The following is an 11,759-nucleotide window of genomic DNA, read 5'->3' on the forward strand; positions in this document are numbered from 1 at the left end:
GCCTGGCACCTGCAGGGAACTGCTGCCTACGGCAGTCTCCTGGACTTTCAGCACCCCCTTCCCCCTCCCCCGAGTTGTCCTTGAAGAGTGCTTGGAAAGATTTAGAACCTGACTCCAGAGGAAATGGTTGGCTGGATGACTGGGTAGATGGATGGATGGATAGAATGAACAGACTGCTGGATAGGTAGATGGATGGGTGAGTGGACAGATGGGTGGGTGAATGGATACATGCATGAATATGTAGATGGCAGCTTGGTTAGATGGATGTATTGGATGGATGGATGTACAGATGGGAGGAAGGAAGGAAGGAGAGAAAGAGTAAAGAAGGAAGCAAAGGAGAGTAGCAGGCTGAATCCGTCTTAGAGAACGCTGGTGGGCAGGGCAGGAACAGGCCACAGAGCTAGGCCTGGACACGTACAAAGGGCACAGGGTCAGTTGTGCCCCTCACTTCTGTCAACACCAGGAGGGACAGGTAGGCCCAGGATCCCCTCTTTCACCCCTGAATCCACTGGCCCTCCTCCCATGTAACTAGGAGGGTTCTTCTCCCCACCAGCCTCTCACTTCCCATCCCTCCCCGACTCCCAGCCCTGTTGACCTCACCTGTCCTCCCGAGTGTTTGAAAGAGAAGAATTCCCAAATCTCCCCGAGGGGTTGAGCTCTGTGGACACATCTGATGTGGGTCCCCTCACCTAATAACACCTTCCCTCCTGCCCAATGCCTAGTCCCAAGCAGAATTAGAAACAGAAGAAGCAAGGCCCCTGGAGAGACACTCTACTATATATATTCCCCTCTATGTTCTATTTCTATTGTATATTCAATCTGTACATGTGGGTGTAAATGCTGTTAAATGACAAACTCAATATGAGACTGTGGCTGGTGGATATTTTCACCCTCAGTGCTGTACAGATCTATTTTCATTGTATATTTGATATATTTTTAATTTTGTAGCATGTGCTGGGCCTGGCCCCAGCCACCAGCCTGTAGGAGGGGCTGGGCTGGGGCCACCTGCTTGCTTGCCGTGGCCTTCACTGTAGGTAGGCTGGGTCCCGTGCTGGCAGTGTCTTTGCTGTGTGTTAGTGGTAGGGCCCAGAGTTTGGGGTGCGTGCGTATGCGTGTGTGTGTATGGTGTGTACACGTGTGAGTGTGGCTATGTGTAGGGTGCTGATTGGTGACCCCCCTTGTTCCCATGCTCACCACCTTCCTGCCCCATTCTCCCAGTCGTGTGGGGTGAGGCCTCAGGGCAAGGGATCCCACCAGGGAAGCACTGGCTAGTGACTTTTACCGGAAGTGCCCACTGCCACCAAAACCGGAAGGAGGGCCTTGGTGGAGGTGGGGGAGTCCCTGGATGCTTCGGGCTGTTCTCTGGGGAGTCCCCAGGTCTCCCTGGCTTTGCTGAGGGCCTCTCCCAGCACCTCTGTCTGCAGATAGGAACAGCTGCCCCCAGCTGCAGGTTGGATACTGCCACGCCCTTTTCTTAGGGGAGTGCAGGGCAGGTGGGGTCACCTGACACAGCGAGATCTGGTTCCCTGCAGGTCAGGAGCTGGCCGAGCCCCCTAAGTCCTTGTCCCTGGCTCCCAGCTCCACCGGCCTTGGTGCTGCCCATGCAGTGCTGACCAGGAGGCTGTGTGTCTCCCTGGGCCTGAGGGAGTACACCGGCCCTTCTCACCTGACTCTGCCCACCCTCCAGCCCCAATCACCAGCTTCATGCTCATGGGGGCCTTCACTCTCTCCACAGAGGCAACTGACGTGCAGGGCCCAGGGGCAGGGGTTGGACAAGTGGGGCACAAGAGGTGGTGCCAGGGAGGGTGGCTTTCACCTTCCAGCAATAAGCCTTCAGGGACCACTACCTTGCTAATGCAAGGGGACACCCCCTGCGTCAGCCTGCATCCTAGGTTGTGGCTGGGGTCCTGGAGGCCCCAGGCAGGCCTGCAGAATTGCCAGGCGTGGGGTTGGTAGATGCCCTTCACCCAGCTGCTCACCTCCTCCAGAATCCTCCCTACTGTGAAAGAAGGGCTGAGCAGGCTGTGCTGTGCCTGAGCCTCTGAGCAGCCCTCACACGTGGGGTCAGCCGTTCCTTCACCGGGGTCGGGGGCAGAAGGTCTGGGGTCCTTTCTCATCATGAGCTCTGCTTTGTATACACTGGCCAGGCCGTCATTCGGGATTTTGGCACAAGTTCAGATCAGTCAAGTTCATGTGTTCCATGGGCTGTCAGAGCCACCCAGCCCAGGAGAGGGGACAAGGCACTGTCACCCCCGGGGTCCCTCTTTCCTCTCTTCCTCACTGTGGTGTACAATAAAGTGTCTGTTCTTATCGGTCCCCCTTGCCTTCCTTACCTGCTTCCTGGAGGAAGTTCTGGGGTGAAGCCTGTACTGGCAGGGGCTGAGCAGCACCAGGATGGCAGCACCAGGTGCCAGTGAGTCACTTGGCTGGGGTGTCACCCCACTTGCCCCGGGTGGGGAGACTCGTGTTGAGCCAGGTGAGCCATGTGCAAACGTGTGGCGGTTCTAACCTCACACAGCTCTCCTGCCATCTTTGCAATGTTCTTCGGGTGCTAGACTTTTGCAGGTGAGGAAAGTGAAGCTCTGCCCACTGGGAGGGTATACCAGCGTCTTGTGTCAGCAGGGCATAGGTGGGGTGAATGGAAGCATGCCTCCCAAGGTGGGGCTGGGAATGAAGAAGGTTTCACAGGGCCGAGGAGCCGGAAAGCCAGCATCTCTTTTGCAACCTTAAGTAGAAAGCCAAGGTGGACAACAGGATCTGATCATGTTTGCTCAAGCTTCATTCCCAAGCATGGATTTATTAGGCACCCACTGAATGCTCAGCACATGAAGAACAGAATAAGCCAGTGTGAGGAGGAGGGGGCTGTTCTTCCTGCCTCATCCCCATTGGAAGAAATAAGAAGCCCCGCCCCTGGAGAAGTTCCTCTGCATCTGGAGTGATGCTGCTGTGTCTGAGACACAGAAACCTTCGATTTTCTTCTGCAGCTATTCAAGGTGTTGTTCCAGGAACAGCCAGCAGGTGGTGAAAAACCTTTCTCTCCAGGTTTTAACCCATTTAACCTCGTTTCTTCCTTGATGGATTAGTTTGTGCATTGAACGTTTGCTAAGAATGCTCCATGGGAGGCTTCATGCCAGCTACAGGAGGGCCTTGCTGTGGGAAAAATTCCTCCTTCCAGGTCATTCAGTCCTTTGGCTGAAGGTGACATTTGTGGTTGAAACACCCTGACCCAGGAAGACAGGACAGCATCCCCTCCATCCATGGCAGATCCAAGTCCTCTGGGGGTGCCTGGAACATGGAGATTGCCACCTGCCACATACTCTGTTTTTTGCTATATACACATACCTGTGATATGCTGGAATTTTTGTGTGTGAGCCAAATTTTTATTTTTCATTTCTTGCATTCTTCAATGACATCTTTAGCTTGGGCTTCTTTGCCACAGCCCTTGACAAAAAATGAACAGTTTCTTATTAACCTCCACAAATCACATTAAGTCCTCAGCACTAGTTACTACAGAGCTTAAGGCTGTCTTGAATTATGTTTCATATCGCAGAAATCTGTTGTAACCATTTTCAGGAACCTCAATGTCATTAATGCCCTAAAGGCTTATAACATGGCATTGCTATTGCCAGTTTTTTTTTTCTAAATTTCTGCAAAACATACATTTAGGTAGAGAAAATGGAATTTGTAAGTTAGGGACAGTGAGAGATAAACAATAACTCATGATGAAATACAACAGTTGTAGCCATGGAAGGTAATAAAATTTACTTAAAACATATAAATTGTTTGTTTCTAGAATATTCCATTTAACGTTTTCAGTCCATCATTGACTATGGGTAACTGAAACCACAGAAAGTGAACCTACAGGTTGTGGGGCATGGGGCTACTGGAGAACAAAGTCTTCAGTCCAAGGAAGCTCTGGATTCAGACTTCTCAAGTTTAAGTTTGAGGCTAGTTTTGTCTCTGCTTCCTGGGAAAGCATGGGTGAGCTACATTATTCCCCCGAATGTCAATGCCCTTGTCTGTACAATATAGATCATGAGCTGTTGCTGTGTCTCAGGTAGCTCCAAGTCTTAGTAGCTGAAGAGCAACTATTTGATCACATTTCACAGTCAGAGGTGGGGAGTTTGTGCAGGGTTTGTTGGAGCAAGTCTTCCAGGGCAACTGAGGTTACCAGTCTGGAAGACCTGAGGCAGGATCCCTCAACACTCAGCAGCAAGTAAGACAGCAAGCCTGGGTTCAGTAGGCACTATGACCAGCCTCTCCTCATGGCTCATCCTTGGTGGCCAGGCTTCTCAGTGATGACTCGGGGTCCCAATAGAGACTGCTGGAAGTCAGCAGAGGGGGAAGCTGCCTAGGCCTGGAAAGTGGCACTGCCTCATCACCATCCAAGCTTGAAGATCACAGCAACCTCTGTCCGAACAAAGGGCAGAACCAACAGGTGAGCTTGTAGATGGGAGGGGCTGCCCATGTGACAGGCTTATCCAGGAGTTCTGAGATCTTCATCACCCATCATTGGCATCTGTGTGAACGCTTCCTCCTAAAAGAACATCAGCCTAGAGACCCAGAACTGGGGTGTGCACACAACATGGGAGTTCCAATGGGGCCAAGAGTGGCTACTCTGGGGCCCTGGCGGTGCTGCAGCACAGCAGGCAGAGCTGATATTTGCAGTGTCCTCATCTACTTTCAGAGTGCTGGTTCAAGGCCTGTCACTGCTGCTTCTGATCCAACTCCGCTGATCCATCATGACAGCTAGCAGATCACAGCCTGATGCTTGAGTTCCTGCCAGCCACATGGGAGACCTGGATGCAATTGTGGGTGTCTGGGTTTGGCCTGGTCCGGCACTGGCTAGTATAAACATTTGGGGAGTGAACTAGTAGAGTGTAGATCTTCTTTCTCTCTGCCTGTCATTTTGCCTTTCAAGTAGATGAAAACTAACCAACCAATCAACCAACCAATCAATAAACATGAGAAAAACCAAGCTTGGGCAGTGGGTAGAGGGAGCTAGTAGGGAGGAGGGTGGCAGAGCCATGCAGGAGGCTGGGAGACAGCTGCTTCTGCTCCATGTGAGCCCTGGGGCAGGTGATGTGAGGTGGCTTGAATTGTGAGTCTGTCACCAATCTTGGAAACCCATTTAACCCTCTGGACCTCTATTTTCTAGTCTGTAAAAGGAGGAGCAGTCTCTTCCCTGAGATGTTGTAAAGGTGGGGGAGGGAACTCCCTCTGTAACACCTATTGGAATGCAAGATTGAATTCTTTGAATATGGGAACATAATTGGTGCTCCTTAAATAGTAACTTCCTTTTTCTTGCAAACCCAGGTGAGTCAGAGAGTATATCAGCTTCTCATGACAGCAAAATGCCTGAGACACACTGTTTAGGATGGAGGGAGATTGATCCCTGAGTCTGGCAGTTCACAGGTAAGATCAAGTGGCTGCATTGCTTGGGCTTCTGCTGATGGCATTCTTGCTGGCAGAGTCCCAAGGTGGCAGGGAACTCCACAAGCACATATAATGTATTAGAAAGCCACCAGAACTCAGTCATGTGGCTCAATCCAATGACCCAACATAACCTTTAAGAGGCCCCATCTCCAGATACCATATTTGGATTCTTGATAGTATTAATATCAGACTTTGGGGATCAAACCTTCAACCCCAAAGTCCAAACTAATCCAAACTAACCAAAATCTAGCTCAAGGATCCCTGACACCTATTTAATGAGCCTGATTCTTGGAGCTATTTAAAAAGAATAGTTTCATGGCCTGATGTGGTAACCTAATGGCTAAAGTCCTCGCGTTAAATGTGCCGGTGTAAGGCCGCGCGAAGTGAGGACAGCCTTACCGACTCTCGAGAAAGTGAGTCTCCCCAATGATCAACGAAGACGAAGCTTGATGCAAAAGCAGGAGGATTTATTCAGATGCCAGCACGCTGGGACGGAGGCCAGTTCCTCACGCAGGAGGGTGACACATCTGTACTAAGTCGCTACACCACATGGCTTTTATAGGTCAAAATCACAGATACAGCATTTTGAAAAATAGCTTACTAATGGATACAAATAGAATCATAAAACAATAAAGTTAGGGGCTGTTTTTTCCTGGCCATTACATCATAAGACTGCTGTTTCTTTTAGTTGCTTGTCACAATTTTCCGTGAGTTTGCTTTTCTCAGACCGAGTTTACTTTTTTCAGACCTTTGGAGCCTCCTCCAAGAAGTCGGGGACTTTTCGGCTCCTCACTATTTTACCTTGATTCTTCCTGAGATACTTATCTCAGGGCCACTGTTGAATTTTGTATCCTGAATCCCAATTGAACCTAATCATTTACCAAAGACATCCTATTCAGCTATTCTCAGCAAGCGAAGTGCAGAAAGCAAAGAGCAATTTACTTCTTATTTTTAAATTTAATTTCTTTCTACATTCTTCACCGGGATTCCATATTGGCACCGGTTCTAATCCCAGAGAGCTTGCTTCCCATCCAGCTCCTTGGTGGCCTGGGAAAGCAGTCGAGAAGGGCCCAAAGCCTTGGGACCCTGCACCCGCGAGGGAGACCTGGAAGAGGCTCCTGGCTCCTGGCTTTGGATTGGCGCAGCTCCAGCCATTGTGGCAGCTTGGAGGGTGAACCATCGGGCAGAAGATCATCTTCTCTGTCTCTCCTCCTCTCTGTATATCTGACTTTGCAATAAAAATACATAAATCTTTAAAAACAAAAAGGGTAGTTTCAGTCACCACCCAAGGAAGCCAAGAACGGAAGGGAGAGGAGGTACCTGTGGCAGGAGAAGGATGCTCAGAAAGAGATGACCTTATCCCTCCCCCTGCCAATCAGACACACAGCCTCACTCAGCTCCAGTCATATGGACTTGGTCCAAGACTAAAGGGTTCCATGGACTACAGGCAAGAATATGTTTACTTTGGGGTTTTTGTTTTCAAAGAGAAATTCCCAAACTCTTTAACACATTTCCCATTAGAAGCAGAGTCTGTTTCCCTCCTTTTGAGTGTGAGAAGCGATGCCTTCTCTCACCAACAGAAGATGGTGATAGCCATACATTGACTGTCCCGGGTAGTGTGGGATGGGCCATGCCATGTTCTAAGGGCCAGCCACTATGAGACTGCCATGCAGGAGAGTCTGTGTGCTTGTGAATGCCTAGGAACAACCTGGAGTGGCCTCTGAGTTCAAGGCCAGTGTCAACTGCCAGCCACATGAACACACCATATAAACATCTCTCCTGGGGAAAGGCATTTAGCATAGCTCTTAGGACACTCGTTAAGATGCTCACATCCCATCTCATTGTACCTGGGACCTAACTTTTTCCAATTTGAGTTTTCTGCTAGTTCATACTCTGGAAGAGAACAAGTGATGGTTCAAGTAGTTGGGTCCCTGTCATGTAAAAAACCCAAATTGAGTTTTGACACCCATACGGAAGACCTGGATAGAGTTCCAGGCTCCTGGCTTCAGCCTGGCTCAGCCCTAGGTTGTGTAGGTATTTGGAGAGTGAATCAGGAATGAAAGACCCCCCTACCCCTGTCTCTGCTTTTAAATAAGTTAAAATATTTAGCTCAGTTGATCTTTATATGTTGGCAGCCTCATTTGATATCTCATTTCACAGCATAAAGGCATCCCATATTGAAGCACCAGTTCCAGTCCTGACTAGTCCAATTCCAATCCAGCTCTCTGCCAACATGCCTAGAAAAGCAACAGGAGATGGCCATGGAAATGGATTGGGCACCTGTCACCATGTGGGAGACCTGGATAGAGTTCGAAGCTCCTGGCTTCAGCCTGGCTCAGCTCTGGTTGTAGGGAGCATGTAGGGAGTGAACCACTGAATAAAAGCACTCTTTCTCTGTCTCTCCTTCCCTCCCTCTCTGTCACTCTGCCTTTCAAATAAATGAAAATAAACCTTAAAATGACCTGTCCATAGCTTCTCTTTTGGCTAAGGTCTAGTGTAAAACAGAGATATTCAACATTGCCTTAACTTCCTGACCCCTAAAATATGAAAGAAAATATCTGTTAGATTTATGCCACCAGGAGGGATTTGGGAGCTACTCCCCCAAACAACATTAACCAGTACCCTTATATGAGACTTCTTTAAATGCATGGAAATGGAATTAAGAGACAGGTTCATTCTGGTGCAATTTTTTTAAAAAAAATGCATGCATCATTTCCCCCTAAAACACCTTTTCCATGAACTCCCTGAAGAACCCTCATAAAACAATTGGAGCAACAGGCTCAGAAAGGGGGTGAGATCCAGCCAGAATCCTAACCACAAAGCCGCAGTGAGCTGGGACCGAAACCCGGCCTCTGTCTCTGTCCAGCACATCCTCTACCATTCCACAGCAGACTCACAGAAGGGTCAGGTTAGGCAGGGAGGTGTCCCAGTCTGACTTGCAGAGTGTCACCCACTGGCAAGGTCAATGGGGACCAGGCACACCACCAACTTCTTGGTTGGCACTGTCTCAGGGGGGAAAACTTGGGAAATGTGGGGAAGATTGCCTGTCTCTCAAGCAAGAACAAACCATTATGAAGAAGACTCCCTGCCAGGCACTGTGCCAGTTTTAGTATAGTTGACTGTGTGTTGGGGGGAGGGTGCGGATCTGGCCCCCTGTGTCCACAGCTGGCTGGATCTTCATTCTTTCCAGCTTGCCCCAGGGCAGAAACCCAAGATTGAGCTTTGTGAGTACCCAAGAGGAGCCAGGGCCTGGTCCATCTCTCTAGATGACCACATCCTTCCTCTCCAGCACACACTGCAGGAGGGAGACCGGGGCCTGTCATTGGGACTAATGAACTCTTCCGCTGGAATGAACAGTTTTTCTGGAATTCAGCCTGGGTGGGAGGGATTGGTACCTTTCTGGATGGAGAAATGCTGAACGCCAAGGCACCTTGCCAATCAGGCTCTGAGCTGACAGGGGCTTGGGGGATGTGGGGTGCTCTCTGCACCCAGCAGGCTTGAGCGACAGAACTCTGGGGACCCACTTGGCTGGCTCTGGTTCTGGGAGTCCCATGACCTCTGTTCTGCGTGGAGAGGTCCCAGGGGAGCTCCCACAGCATTCTTTGCCCTGACTCCACCTCCTACAGCTCATTGTTCATGTGTGGACCTCAAGGGGATTGTGTCCTCACATGACTTCCAGCCCTCCAATTCCAAATCACCCAAGCTTATGAGGCCCTTAGTCCTAACCAGGGCTTGTGTTCACCCAAAGCCCCTCTGGTGTTCCCCACAGCTATTCTGGGATTGTTGCAGCCCCCCATCCTTGCCTGCAGGAGGTCTGTGGGTGGCAGGCACTGCTCTGTCTGACCTCCCACTCAGCCTCAATTACTGTGGGCTGTCCCTGTAAGGTTAACTTTTCCCCAAGGCCCTCCTGAGAAGGCTGTCACATTGGCCTTGGAGCCTGTAAGTCTCCCCAGGCTGCTTGGGGGTGGGGTGAGAGGCAGGATAAGAGGAGCTGATAAGGAAGTGGGAGACTTCCAGTCCTTTCTTGCAGGTCCTCCTCTTCTCTCTCTGTGAGAGAAGAAGCCCTATCACCCTTTGCTCCTGTGATGTCTGATAAAGCAATTCAATTAACTGGCCTGGAAGGCAGCAGAGCATGCTGGGAAAGGATGCTGACTCCTTGGCCTGGACTTGAAGGAGAGGTTGGTCCTTGACAAGAGCTGGAATGCCCCAAAGCAGCGAAATGAGGAGCAAAGATTGGGACCTTGCCTTGGTGGCCATGCAGCCTGCTCCTTCAGCGAGTGGAACCCGATGAAAGATGGAGGAGATTCTGTCAGCCTGAAGAGGTGAGCCCTCATAAAACCCCTTCAGGGGGACAATGCCTGGCCTACAATTCAGGTTGTCAGCTTCACACTGGCAGGGTCAGCCTCAGCACCTAGAAGGCAAAATCCTTATCTGGGGGTCTCCAGAAAGGCTCAGGGGTTTGACATCACCCATATCCCCCCTTGAATCCCAGACAAGTGCTCTTCCATATAAACAGAAGAAAGAGTGCCAAAAGAGAGGAAAATGGAGACAAAGTGGGAAGAGGACAAAGACACTTGGGAATTGAGAATTCCCATGTGTGGCTGTCTATGGTCTTGTTTAAGTTTGCCAAACTATCAGGGTCTGGGAGGAATGGAGGAGGAGACAGTAGGCAGCATCTGTAATGGAACACTAGGCTGGAAGAGTTATCCCAGGTCCAGGAGCTCCAGAAAGCCCACGGGGGTGAACCCAGAGACAGACCCTCTTCTCCCAGCGAGTCCAGAGCCAGGCTGTCTTCCACCACCAGGGGGCAGCACTCTCCCACCCACAGTAGGCTAGTACAGAGCTGGCAGGCATGGAGTTAGGGGGACTCCTCTCCCTCCTAAACTCCCTTAACACGGACGGCATGACCTCACACACAGAAAAAATTGATGGAGACAAGCCCTTGATGCCAACCAGAGCACCCTGACACCAGGAGCAGAGCCTCGACAGGCTCAGGTAACAGGTCAGCCCAGTGTGCTAATAGAACCTTCTGCAAGCACTGAGGTCCTCTCCCCAGAACTCTGCCCCAAGACTGAATTCCCCCTTGCTAGCCTGGACCTGGCTTGAGGGGAGGTGCACCTATTGGTGCCAAGTCGCCCCTCTCAACCTGGACCATCCAGTTATGTCAGCTCGTCTTGGGTCTTTCCTCCCCTCCTGCCAGTGTCTCACTCCACCCTTTCCCCAGGAACTTGTGGCCATTCACAAGCAAAGCAAAGTAGAAGCATCAGCTGGGCAGAGGGCAGGGCTTCCCTTGCTCTGGGAAGGGCAGATGGGACAGGAGACTCTGGCTTGGCACTGATGTGTTTCTGGTGTCTGAAACAGCTTCCAGCCATGTAGTATGGGTTATCAATCAATATGTGTTGAATGCACGAGACAGGTGTAGGTTGCCCCTCTCTCTGGATGACTGAGCCCAGTGAATCTGGATGGACAGCATGGGAGAGACTCCCAGGGGATTGCCAGGACCTGTCCGGAGGAGACTTGAAGGTTATCACTACAGTAACAAAAACCTTTAAAATATTTTAAAATTTTTATTGGAAAATCAGATTTACAGAGAAAAGGAGAGACAAAGATGTTCTGTGCACTGGTCCACTCCCCAAGTGGCCGCAACAGCGAGAGCTGAATTGATCTGAAGCTAGGAGCCAGGAGCTTCTTCCGAGTCTCCCATATGGATGCAGGCTCCCAAGGGTTTGGGCCTTCCTTTACTGCTTTCTTAAGCCACAACCAGGGACTGGAAGGGAAGTGGAGCAGCTGGGATATGAACTGGCACCCACATGGGATCATTAGGATACTGCACCGGGTCCTACAGTACACTCTTACTATCTTCCTGAAGCTTCTCCAAGTACCCTCCAGCTGGTCCTAGGTCTCCTCTTCCAGGTGAACCTGGCACGGGGCAAACGCCAACTCTGAATGCAAACAGGCCCAAGAAGTGGGGAGGACTGGACTTGAAGCCTCTCATGAAAACACACAAGCTCCCTACGTTCTGTCCCCTCTGGGCATCCAGGGCAGGTGTGTCAGTCACCCTGCCTTTCTGCCTCCAAATCCTCCTTGCCTTCTCCAGACAGAAACTGGAGGAAATTTTTTTAAAGATGAAAAAGAGGTTATGAACAAATGAGAACAAATGAATCTGGAAATGGCTCATGGGCTGGGGGCCAGTGCGGTTGGGCCGGTGCCTACAGTCTTGGATACGGCAGCTTCTCAATCACTTAGCAAACAGGTTTCTTGGAGGCAGGCACTGAGGGAGCCATCAAGATGAAAAAGCAGCTGAAACCTGGAGGAGCTCAGGG

The 11,759-nt window shown here is 50.5% G+C and overlaps 1 non-coding gene across 1 annotated transcript; it reads right to left on the minus strand.

Moving 5' to 3' along the window:
• Positions 1-3,555: 3,555 nt before the first annotated feature.
• Positions 3,556-3,682, minus strand: LOC121168916. Its single transcript, XR_005885781.1, has one exon. It is a non-coding gene; the product is annotated as a small nucleolar RNA SNORA33 (small nucleolar RNA).
• Between the last annotated feature and the right edge of the window lie 8,077 nt (positions 3,683-11,759).

The sequence above is a fragment of the Ochotona curzoniae genome, unplaced genomic scaffold (genome assembly GCF_017591425.1).
Source record: "Ochotona curzoniae isolate NIBS_2020 unplaced genomic scaffold, NIBS_Ocur_1.0 scaffold_1037, whole genome shotgun sequence".
Lineage (NCBI taxonomy): Eukaryota > Metazoa > Chordata > Mammalia > Lagomorpha > Ochotonidae > Ochotona > Ochotona curzoniae.